This window comes from Bufo gargarizans, unplaced genomic scaffold (assembly GCF_014858855.1).
Source record: "Bufo gargarizans isolate SCDJY-AF-19 unplaced genomic scaffold, ASM1485885v1 original_scaffold_926_pilon, whole genome shotgun sequence".
Taxonomy (NCBI): Eukaryota; Metazoa; Chordata; class Amphibia; order Anura; family Bufonidae; genus Bufo; species Bufo gargarizans.
Genome location: NW_025334759.1, coordinates 393,991 through 406,354, shown reverse-complemented (window position 1 = coordinate 406,354; position 12,364 = coordinate 393,991). Strand labels below are relative to the sequence as shown.

General features: G+C 45.0%; 1 protein-coding gene across 1 annotated transcript in view; it reads left to right on the top strand.

Annotated features, from left to right (window-relative positions):
- Positions 1–5,342: 5,342 nt before the first annotated feature.
- LOC122924242 (pulmonary surfactant-associated protein A-like) overlaps positions 5,343–12,364 on the top strand; it is a 57,780-nt gene continuing 50,758 nt past the window's right edge. Inside the window, exon 1 of the mRNA XM_044275174.1 lies at positions 5,343–5,378. The gene's annotated coding sequence lies outside the window, so the exon portion shown is untranslated. The remainder of the gene's footprint in view (positions 5,379–12,364) is intronic.

Below are 12,364 nucleotides of genomic sequence, written 5' to 3'. Positions count from 1 at the left end.
TCCCTCTCTGACCTGGAACCCTGATTCCCCGCCACCCGTGATCACCATGGTAGGCGCATAAAAGAACATTGAAAGTTGATAGAGCAGATACCAAATTGGATCGTGAACATCACGGGGACGTGCGACATGGTGGGGCAGTAAGTGTGTACACGCCTACATGAACTGACTGACAGGGGTCAGCCCCTGCAACTTCTGGGTCTCCAAATTGGGCACATGGCCTGAGCTTGCCCTTTACCCCTTGGAGGTGCTGGCCTGCCCTGCAGCCAGTGTATTGTCTGAACGTGTGTTTAGCATGACTGGAGGGGGTTATCACAGGTTATATTTCCCAATGGTTTTGGGTGTACCCTAATTTTAAAAATAAAATTGAAAACCAAAAAGCGGTGTGGGCTACCTCCTCCTCCACTGCCACTTCCACCTACACCGCCACATCCACCGCCTCCTCAACCCCCTACTCCATATGGACCTCGTCCTCCTAGATCAAGATTATTATTTTTACGTATTTGATGTTATTTTAAGTCATTTCCCTATCCACATTTGTTTGCAGAGCACTTGCCATGCTCTTAACCACATTTTGATGCCATTTGCAGCCCTCTAGCCCTTTCCATTACATTTTTACAGCCATTTTAGTGCTCAAAAGTTCAGTCCCCATTGACTTCAATGGGGTTCGGGGTCAAGTTCGGGTCAAGTTTGGGTCCCGAACTCGAACTTTTTTCCGAAGTTTGGCCGAACCCGTCGACCCCAAACATCCAGGTGTCTGCTCAACTCTAGTAACAGCTCAATATGCTCAAACTAGGTGACAGATTTTCTTTAACTTGTATAGGTGCCTTAAAATTATGTCTTTTTAAATATGTATGATAATGCCGTTTACATTACATGTGACTGTTTTGAATATATTTATAAAGTAATTGAATTTCATTCTATTTACTCCTCTTCCACATACTTTTTTTTTACCAAAAGACATTTCAGGAGAAAGTCCAAACTATAGAGAACAGTTGACTATAGCATAGTCGATTGTGTAGTCCAGATTGCAGGCTTTAAAGTTCTTCCTCCTTGGAGTCGACAAGCCCTATCTTCTGGACCAGTGCCTATGAACATAAAAAAGCAGACTCACTTATTCGAGATCCCACTGCTGTTCTGCTCCTGGCCACTTCTGGTCCCCATAAGACCATGAAGTGGCTGTGTCCCATGACTACTACAGCCAATCACAAGCCTCAACGATCAGATCAGCATGTAGAGTACCTCACTAGCCTATTATTAGCTAGTGAGGGTCACAGTTCCCAGCTACCTCCTGGTCCCATAGGGACTGGAAGCATCCAAGAATGGAGCTGCATCTGGACTTTGGGCAAATGAGTCTGCTTTTTTATGTTTGGAGCACAGGTCCATTCAATAGATACAGTGGGATGCAAAAGTTTGGATGTTAATCGTCATGATTTTCCTGTATAAATCGTTGGTTGTTGCAATAAAAAATGTCAGTTAAATATATCATATAGGAGACACACACAGTGATATTTGAGATGTGAAATGAAGTTTATTGGATTTACAGAAAGTGTGCTATAATTGTTTAAACAAAATTAGGCAGGTGCATAAATTTGGGCACCACAAAAAAGAAATGAAATCAATATTTAGTAGATCCTCCTTTTGCAGAAATTACAGCCTCTAAATGCTTCTTGTAGGTTCCAATGAGAGTCTGGATTCTAGTTGAAGGTATTTTGGACCATTCCTCTTTACAAAACATCTTTAGTTCATTCAGGTTTGATGGCTTCCGAGCATGGACAGCTCTCTTTAAGTCACACCACAGATTTTTTTTATTATATTCAGGTCTGGGGACGGAGATGGACATTTCAGAATGTTGTACTTGTTCCTCTGCATAAATGCCTTAGTGGATTTTGAGCAGTGTTTAGGGTCGTTGTCTTGTTGAAAGATCCAGCCCCGGCACAGCTTCAGCTTTGTCACTAATTCCTGGACATTTGTCTCCGGAATCTGCTGATACTGAGTGGAATCCATGCGTCCCTCAACTTTTACAAGATTCCCAGAACCTGCACTGGCCACACAGCCCCAAAGCATGATGGAACCACCACCATATTTTACTGTAGGTAGCAGGTCTTTTTCTTGGAATGCTGTGTTCTTTTTCCTCCATGTATAACGCCCCTTGTTATGGCCAAATAACTCAATTTTAGTTTCATCAGTCCACAGCACCTTATTCCAAAATGAAGCTGGCTTGTCCAAATGTACTTTAGCCCACCTCAAGCGGCACTTTTTGTGCTGTGGGCGGAGAAAAGGCTTCCTCTGCATCACTCTCGCATGCAGCATCTCCTTGTGTAAAGTTCGCCGAATGGTTGGACGATGCACAGTGACTCCATCTGCAGCAAGATGATGTTGTAGGTCTTTGGTACTGGTCTGTGGGTTGACCCTGACTGTTCTCACCATTCGTCGCTTCTGTCTATCCGAGATTTTTCTTGGTCTGCCACTTCGAGCCTTAACTTGAACTGAGCCTGTGGTCTTCCATTTCCTCAATATGTTCCTAACTGTGGAAAGAGACAGCTGAAATCTCTGAGACAGCTTTCTGTATCCTTCCCCTAAACCATGATGGTGTCACGGTGGAGAGTGGGGAAAACCCCCCACCGTGCGATAGCTGATGCTGCAACGCCAGATAGCAGGGAACAGGGAGCAGGTCACCTCCTAACGTAACCCTAAACACTCTCCCTGGACTACTAGCGCATGAGCCGCCTCATAAGGTAAGGGGGCTCATACTCACCAACCTCGGACCCTGCTATGCCTGCTACACCCTAGGCCTGATGACAGGGCAGAGAATGCCTGTGCATCCACGACACGGATGACAGGCGTCTCCAGAGGCTAAGTAGCTGACAGGATGCAAGGCTATGGGGGAAGCCGTACGGCAGGTAAGTCACAAAGCACAATAACAATGTTATCTACTCTTACCTGCCGCAGCCAAGATGGAAAGAGGCTCCGGGCTGGGAAACCCACGGTCTTGCCTTCGCTTAACCCCTCCGGGTAAGCATGCCCCTTCCGGAGCTATCACACACCACAATTAGACCTCTCAGACAAAACCCACACCACAACTACATACACCAGGTGGGGGGAGGAATGACAAACACACCGGAGGGGACAACAGACACAGCAAGGGAAACAGAATAATAAATAAGGGTGACTCACACAGACAGGATCACAAACAGCCCGGGAGCAGAGCTCCACACCAAGCTGAGCCAAATCCAAACTGAACCTTCAGACTCCAACACACCAGCATATAAGGAGGCCTGAGGTCACACCCACATAGAGACACACCCAATGTTCACACACACACAGAAGGGAATTAACCCTTCCAACACCAGTGGAAGGGAAGACAGCAACTAAAAGGGGAAGTGCATACAACTCAAACCCTGTGGACACCAAACAGGGAATGTGCACACATATAAACACGTTGCCAAAGGCAACCACATGCATTGACAGTGAGCCGCCTAGCAACAAGCTCAGGCTGCAACACTGCCAACAACACCACGTTGCCAGCGGCAACCGCACGTGAGACTACCAACTAACAGCCCTCACCTGTGGTAAACAACCAACCTGGCCGCTGGCAACCGCATGTGGCTCTAAGAGTCACGACCATATCCAAGGGTCATGACAGATGGTGAACAATCTATGTCTTCAGGTCATTTGAGAGTTGTTTTGAGACCCCCATGTTGCTACTCTTCAGAGAAAATGAAAAGAGAAGGGACACTTACAATTGACCCCCTTAAATACTCTTTTTCATAATTGGATTCACCTGTGTATGTAGGTCAGGGGTCACTGAGCTTACCAAGCCAATTTGAGTTCCAATAATTAGTTCTAAAGGTTTTGGAATCAATAAAAGGACAACAGTGCCCAAATTTATGCACCTGCCTAATTTTGTTTAAACAATTCTAGCACACTTTCTGAAAATCCAATAAACTTCATTTCACTTCTCAAATATCACGGTGTGTGTCTCCTATATGATATATTTAACTGACATTTTTTATCATAACAACCAACGATTTATACAGAAAAAACATGACAATGAACAAGGTTGCCCAAGCTTTTGCATCCCACTGTATTGTATGCTCCAATGCTGGACAACCCCTTTAAAAACGTATTTTCTCCACAGTTTTACTGGTATTAAAATACCCCTCCCTCTCCTTTTTCTATTATTATCTATTTTCTATTATTATTATTATTATCATCATCATTTTTTCTCCCGGTCAAAGTAGCTCAAAATCTAATGAAAATATATATTAACTAGACATTAAGCCCGTTATAATAACGGGCGCTAGAACAGTAGTGTATAAACATTATTAGAAACAGTCTATGTTAAATAATAAGATAATTTAACCACATTGTATTTCTTGTTTTATTTTCTTTTGTCAAAAATATTTTGGAAAGAAGTCAAAAGTAAATTAATAATACAAATAAAATGGAAACGTATATACCACGATACAGTAAGTATAGTTTGTAACAATCTGCAATATGTGATACCTGAATCAGATATTCAGTAAAAAGGTATTTTTGAACCTCTTGAAATTTTTCTATAAAATGTCTTTATACACAACATTTCTTGTAAATATTCTATCTGAATTTGGCAACAGTTTGCCTTGTTCAGGACCATCTACAACCTTTACAACCACATCTGAAAAAGTTCAGATAATGCAACATATAACTGACCGTGGCAGAATACTGGTTCTGGCAAGTAAATGCCAACTTTTTCTAAGATTTGCCCCTGAGCTTTATTAATTGTCATGGCAACTGGTCATCTTCTTAAGGTAAATGGCAAATTAGTAGAGGATGGAGCTAAATCAATACGTGGAATAAAGACCATGTCCCCTTCCGCTGAACCTGTTATTACTTGAGCAATAATGAGGTTTCTTTTCAAGTCTTTAACAAAGAAGCGGGTTCCATTGCACAATCATCTTTTAGTGTTTATATTTCTGAGGAGCATAATTATTGCTCCCTTTTTAAGGTTCAGTTTATGCCTCAGCATTCCTGTTGGAGTTAACTCATTAAGAAACTCAATAGGATAGTTCTGCATATCTTCCTCAGTCGAGTCATCAATTGAGTATGAGCTAAGGAATGTCATAGTATCTCCTTCCAAAATGTTTAGCACCTCTTCATTTATGCTATCAACATCAGCATTCTTTGGCAAATATTTTTTTTTTTGTTATCTTTGAGACATCAGCAACTAAAATTCTTTCTTGAAAAAAGTTGTCGACAATATTTCCTGTACATAAAATTTTTGAAGGGATTTCAATTATGTCTTCAGGAAAACCGTGAATGTGTGGTGTATCACCATTGCCAACTTGGATCAACCAATTGCTGAATTCAGTATCAACTGAACGGATATTGTTTGTAAGGTTAAGTATTTGGAAGTTTATATATAGTTATTATACTTTATACATGCTTCAACAGTTTTTGTCCGGTCACCATGAGGAACCACTGGAAGTGTTTGCCGAAAATCTCCACCAAGTAATAAAACTTTTCCTCCAAAGGGTTTCTGGTTATCCATTATTTCTTTTAGCAGTTTGTCAACTACTGTAAGAGCAATAGACTCATCCCAAATGAGCACTGTAGATGATCTCAAATTTTCAGCATCAGCAGAATTGAGACGCATATTTGATATTGAGTTCTCAACTATCGGAACAGGTAATTTGAACTGAGAGTGGTATGTTCTTCCACCCTCAAGAAGATTGGCTGCTATACCTGTTGAGGCTACAGAGAGTGCAATGTCACCTTCTCCACGAACTGTGTTGAGAAGGGTTTTGTAAAGATACGTTTTACCACTACCTCCTGGACCATCCAAGAAAACGGTTGCAAAGGTTGTCATTTTTGCTTGCAGACAATATTTTTGGAATATGTATGACAAGGAATTACAAAAATACACAGCTGAAGAAATTGAGAAAACATTAAACAGAGAACAAAAAAAAGCTTCAGAGCTCTTTTTTGTTCTCTGTTTAATGTTTTCTCCATTTCTTCAGCTGTGTATTTTTGCAATTCCTTGTCATACATATTCCAAAGTTGATCAGTAGTTGGCATTGTAGAAAGCAATCTAAAATCTTCACAGTTTTTGCCATGTAGTACCAGAATGCTGGCTATTTCTTTAAGCTCGATCTTACGACAAATTGTACAATCATCATTGTGTTGTTTATGTTTGTGAACTAAATCTTCAATGAGATATTGCTCATATTTTAGAAAACGTGCATTCATATTCTGTAATGATGCAAAAACGCAGACATATGCAAATAATTCCCTAAGTTGTTTAGGCATTGTAAAGTGGACAGCATCTTCCAGAGTGTTCTCCCACACATCGTCATCAGTAATAAGTCCTTTTGCTTTTGCAGCCTCTTGGAAAGTGGGATAGACATTACCATGTTCTGTCCTCAGATCTTCAAAGGATACTGCACCAGCCACATGCAGCAATAGTAGACGCAGACAGTAATGCTCTGCATCTGATATTAAGTTGACAGAATACATTCGTCCAATAATTTTTTCTGCACCACGTTGACGCAATTTCCAACAACAATTTTGAGAGTCAAACACATAATGCAAAGGAATGTCCGAATATAATATATTCTTTGCTTCCTCTTTTTGTTGATTCAATTTGAACCAAGCTGTCAATTGAGTATCACTGTTTAAAGCTCTCTGTACCACTGTGGTAATGTCATTTGGGTTGAAAAAAAACTGATTGTTCTTCAGGCAGATGCACAGCTAATCTATGGATGGTATGGGATTGATAATGCATTTCAAACCCATTCAAACGCCATGCTGCTTCTGGAGCACTGACATACCTAGAATTAATAAAGGTGTTTATTTCATCATGATTCAAAGTACCTTGTTCTTAAATGACAACATTTGCACAATCATGACCTTTGTAAACATATTTGAAAAGGTTTTTGACACTTTTCACTGATGCACAAACTTCCACATTAATGTGGCAATTGTACTTCAACGCTAAGTAAGGATTATATGGTACAACTGAAGAGAACCACAGAAATAAGATAATAATGCACTTAGTAAAGTAGATGCAAGCACTATATATGGACAAAGTCCTTACTCTGATATGATAATATCTGAGACACTTAGTCAATATATTTTGATCAAAACACATCTAAGCCCGCCTACCGTACGCCAAGGTGGTCTCAGGTCAGACGGGTCCTATGCTAAACCTACCTAAGCCGTTGGGCTTCTATGTGCAGGAGCGCAGATGCCGCACATATGGTGTGCTGCTCCTAGTCACCTCCATGTGCATCAAGCAACCAATGGTAGGAGGAGCAAGCACAGCCATATGTACCACCTAATCAAGGCGCTCTATTGGATAGGAAGGGCAAAAGTGCAGAGGAATGCTACGTCCAAGATAAAATAGGTGCGCATTCACACTTGAAGGTGCCACTCCTTCAAGCAAATACTACATAGACAAAAAAATCCACAGCAAAAACTAAGATAAAAACATCCTGCACGATATGATATACAAATGTGCGGATGTCCCTGGCCATATTATTTTTTTGTCTATAATTTTTTTCCTGCTCTGTGACAAATCGAACCATGGATTCGAAAACAGTATGGCCCATAGCCAGAAGGCGGACTAATGTTAGCTCCTATAGATGCAAATGCTAGAGCACTATTTATTGACCTTATAATTTGCATGAAATTTTTGCTGTAATGATGCTGACCCATCATGAGCTGCTGTATAAAAGGATTTGTTCGAATAGATTAACTTTTCCTTTTGAGCAACACTGTGTACATTTTTGATCAGATGGTCTTTCTCCTTCAAAATGTTTTGCTTGACAAAAATTGCATATCTGATTTAAATCTCCACATGTGTGGGGTATAATGTTACCCTCATTAATATTAACTATATCATTTATCATTGCCATTATTTCTATTGTTGCCCGGGATTCGTTATTTTCCACTAGTTTTCTCCGGGCCAGTCTCTGTAATTGTGCTTGCCGCAAACATTGCAATTGTCGTTCTTCTGATGTAAGACTTGCTCTTCTAGCTTTTTCTGTTTCAGCATTTCTCTTACGTTTTTGTCTTTCTCTTATACCATTTATGCTCTCCTGTGTGGCTGTTGATAAATGAGTTGTGTCTGTTTGTAGATCTGTTATCCTGCCTCTTTTTATTGCTAGTTGCTGACGTAGTGTTGCTCTTCTAGCTCTGTGTACTTTCACATTTTTCTGACGCTCATTTTCCTTTTCTTCAATAGATCTATTTGCTCGTCTTTGTTTTTCTCTAAGGGCTCTTTCACACCTGCGTTATTGTCTTCCGGCATAGAGTTCCGTCGTCGGGGCTCTATGCCGGAAGAATCCTGATTAGTTTTATCCTAATGCATTCTGAATGGAGTGAAATCCGTTCAGGATGCATCAGGATGTCTTCAGTTCCGGAACGGAACGTTTTTTGGCCGGAGAAAATACCGCAGCATGCTGCGCTTTTTGCTCCGGCCAAAAATCCTGAAGACTTGCCGCAAGGCCGGATCCGGAATTAATGCCCATTGAAAGGCATTGATCCGGATCCAGCCTTAAGCTAAATGTCGTTTTGGCGCATTGCCGGATCCGACGTTTAGCTTTTTCTCAATGGTTACCATGGCTGCTGGGACACTAAAGTCCTGGCAGCCATGGTAAAGTGTAGTGGGGAGCGGGGGAGCAGCATACTTACTGTCCGTGCGGCTCCCGGGGCGCTCCAGAGTGACGTCAAGGCGCCCCAAGCGCATGGATCACGTGATCGCATGGCACATCATCCATGCGCATGGGGCGCTCTGACGTCACTCTGGAGCGCCCCGGGAGCCGCGCGGACTGTAAGTATACCGCTCCCCCGCTCCCCGCTCCTACTATGGCAACCAGGTCTTTAATAGCGTCCTGGCTGCCATAGTAACACTGAAAGCATTTTGATCCGTCTTCAAATGCTTTCAGTACACTTGCGTTTTTCCGGATCCGGCGTGTAATTACGGCCGTGGAGTACACGCCGGATCCGGACAATGCAAGTGTGAAAGAGGCCTTAGAGATTGTTTTTTACGCTGATTTTGCTGTTCTTCTATAGATCTATTTGCTCTTCTGAATCTTTCTCTTTTAGCGTTTTTGTGACACTCATTTTCTTTTTCTTGAATTGATATATTTGCTCATTTTTTTCTTTGTTTTTCAGCCTTTCTTTTTTTGATTTTTACTTGCTGACTTTAGTGTTTCTCCAGGAGAATTTGGTTATGTAGAGTTTTATTGTCTGTGTCTTTTGTCCTACTTGATGTGTCCTTTTTTTTGGGTGGCATGTTGTTAGTAAAAAGTCCAAGTAATATAGGCATGTACTTTTATAATTTTATAATATTTTCTCTTACTGTAATACTGACTTATATGTAGCTGTAATATGCGTCACTGGCACTGACTTTTGGCTGAGACTGCAGGCACTGTGACTGGTGACTGATATGACTGCCACTGACTGGTAGTGCTGAGACCACTTGCACTGTGACTGGTGACTGATACAGCTGTTACTGACTGGTGGTGCTGAGACCACTGGCACTGTGACTGGTGGCTGATACGGCTGGCACTGACTGGTAGTGCTGAGAGCACTGGCACTGTGACTGGTGGCTGAGACTGCTGGTACTGATTGCTCTCACTGACTGCTGGCACTGACTGGTGGTGCTGAAACTGTGGGCACTGTGACAGGTGCCTGAGATGACTGGCACGGACTGGTGGTGCTGAGACCACTGGCACTGTGACTGGTGCCTGATAGGGCTGGCACTGACTGGTGGCTGATACAGCTGGCACTGACTGGTGGTGCTGAGATGGCAGGCACTGTGACTGGTGGCTGATACGGCTGGCACTTACTGGTGGTGCTGAGACCACTGGCACTGTGACTGGTGGCTGATAGGCCTGGCACTGACTGGTGGCCGATAGGCCTGGCACTGACTGGTGGATGATAGGCCTGGCACTGACTGGTGGCTGATAAGCCTGGCACTGACTGGTGGCTGATAGGCCTGGCATTGACTGGTGGTGCTGAGACTGTGGGCACTGTGACTGGTGCCTGAGATGGCTGGCACAAACTGCTGGTACAGACTGGTGGTGCTGAGACTGCAGCTGATGGCTAAAATAGCTGGCGCTGACTGCTGGCTGAGACGACTGGCAGTGCCATGTGGTGCCGAGACTGCTGGCACTGTGACTGATGGCTGATATGGCTGGCACTGACTGGTGCTGCTGAGACCACTGGCACTGTGTCTGATACAGTTTGCACTGACTGCTTGCATTGACTGGTGGTGCTGAGACGGCGGGCATTGTGACTGGTGGCTGATAAGGCTGGCACTGACTGGTGGTGCTGAGACCACTGGCACTGTGACTGGTGGCTGACAGAGCTGGCACTAACTGGTGGTGCTGAAACCACTGTCACTGTGACTGGTGGCTAATACGCTTGGCACTGACTGGTGGTGGTGAGAGTGCTGTCACTGTGACTGGTGGCTGATACAGCTGGCACTGACTGGTGGTGCTGAGACCACTGGCACTGTGATTGGTGGCTGATACCGCTGGTACTGACTGCTAGGACTGACTAGTGGTGCTGAGACTGTGGGCACTGTGACTGGTGCCTGAGATCGCTGGCACAAACTGCTGGCACTGACTGGTGGTGCTGAGACTGTAGCTGATGGCTGAAACAGCTGGCGCTGACTGGTAGCTCAGACGATTGGCAGTGCCACGTGGTGCTGAGACTGCTGGCACTGTGACTGGTGGCTGATACGGCTGGCACTGACTGGTGGTGCTGAGATCACTGGCACTGCGACTGGTGGCTGATACAGCTGGCACTGATTGGTGGTGCTAATATGGCGCTGTGACTGGTGGCTGATAGAGCTGGCACCAACTGGTGGTGCAGAAACCACTGTCACTGTGACTGGTGGCTAATACACTTGGCACTGACTGTTGATGCTGAGACTGCTGTCACTGTGACTGGTGGGTGATACGGCTGACACTGGTTGGTGGTGCTAATACGGCACTGTGACTGGTGGCTGACAGAGCTGGCACTAACTGGTGGTGCAGAAGCCACTGTCACTGTGACTGGTGGCTAATACGCTTGGCACTGACTGTTGATCCTGAGACTGCTGTCACTGTGACTGGTGGGTGATATGGCTGGCACTGACTGCTGGTACTGACTGGTGGTGCAGAAGCCACTGTCACTGTGACTGGTGGCTAATACGCTTGACACTGACTGTTGATCCTGAGACTGCTGTCACTGTGACTGGTGGATGATATGGCTGGCACTCACTGCTGGCACTGACTGGTGGTGCTGAGATGGCGGGCACTGTGACTGGTGGCTGATAGATCTGGCACCAACTGGTGGTACTGAAACCACTGTCACTGACTGGTGGTGTTGAGACTGCTGTCACTGTGACTGGTGGCTGATACGGCTGGCACTGACTGGTGGTGCTGAGACCACTGGCACTGTGACTGGTGGCTGATACAGCTGGCACTGACTGCTAGGACTGACTGGTGGTGCTGAGACTGTGAGCACTGTGACTTGTGCCTGAGATGGCTGGCACGAACTGCTGGCACTGACTGGTGGTGCTGAGACTGCAGCTGATGGCTGAAACAGCTGGCACTGACTGGTAGCTCAGATGACTGGCAGTGCCACGTGGTGCTGAGACCACTGGCACTGTGAGTGGTGGCTGATACAGCTGGCACTGATTGGTGGTGCTAATACGGCGCTGTGACTGGTGGCTGATAGAGCTGGCACTAACTGGGTGTGCAGAAACCACTGTCACTGTGACTGGTGGCTAATACGCTTGGCACTGACTGTTGATGCTGAGACTGCTGTCACTGTGACTGGTGGGTGATACGGCTGGCACTGACTGCTGGCACTGACTGGAGGTGCTGAGACGGCGGGCACTATTACTGGTGGCTGATAATGCTGGCACCAACTGGTGGTACTGAAACCACTGTCACTGACTGGTGGCTAATACGCTTGGCACTGACTGGTGGTGCTGAGACTGCTGTCACTGTGACTGGTGGCTGATACGGCTGGCACTGACTGGTGGTGCTGAGACCACTGGCACTGTGACTGGTGGCTGATACAGCTGGCACTGACTGCTAGGACTGACTGGTGGTGCTGAGACTGTGAGCACTGTGACTTGTGCCTGAGATGGCTGGCACGAACTGCTGGCACTGACTGGTGGTGCTGAGACTGCAGCTGATGGCTGAAACAGCTGGCACTGACTGGTAGCTCAGATGACTGGCAGTGCCACGTGGTGCTGAGACCACTGGCACTGTGAGTGGTGGCTGATACAGCTGGCACTGATTGGTGGTGCTAATACGGCGCTGTGACTGGTGGCTGATAGAGCTGGCACTAACTGGTGGTGCAGAAACCACTGTCACTGTGA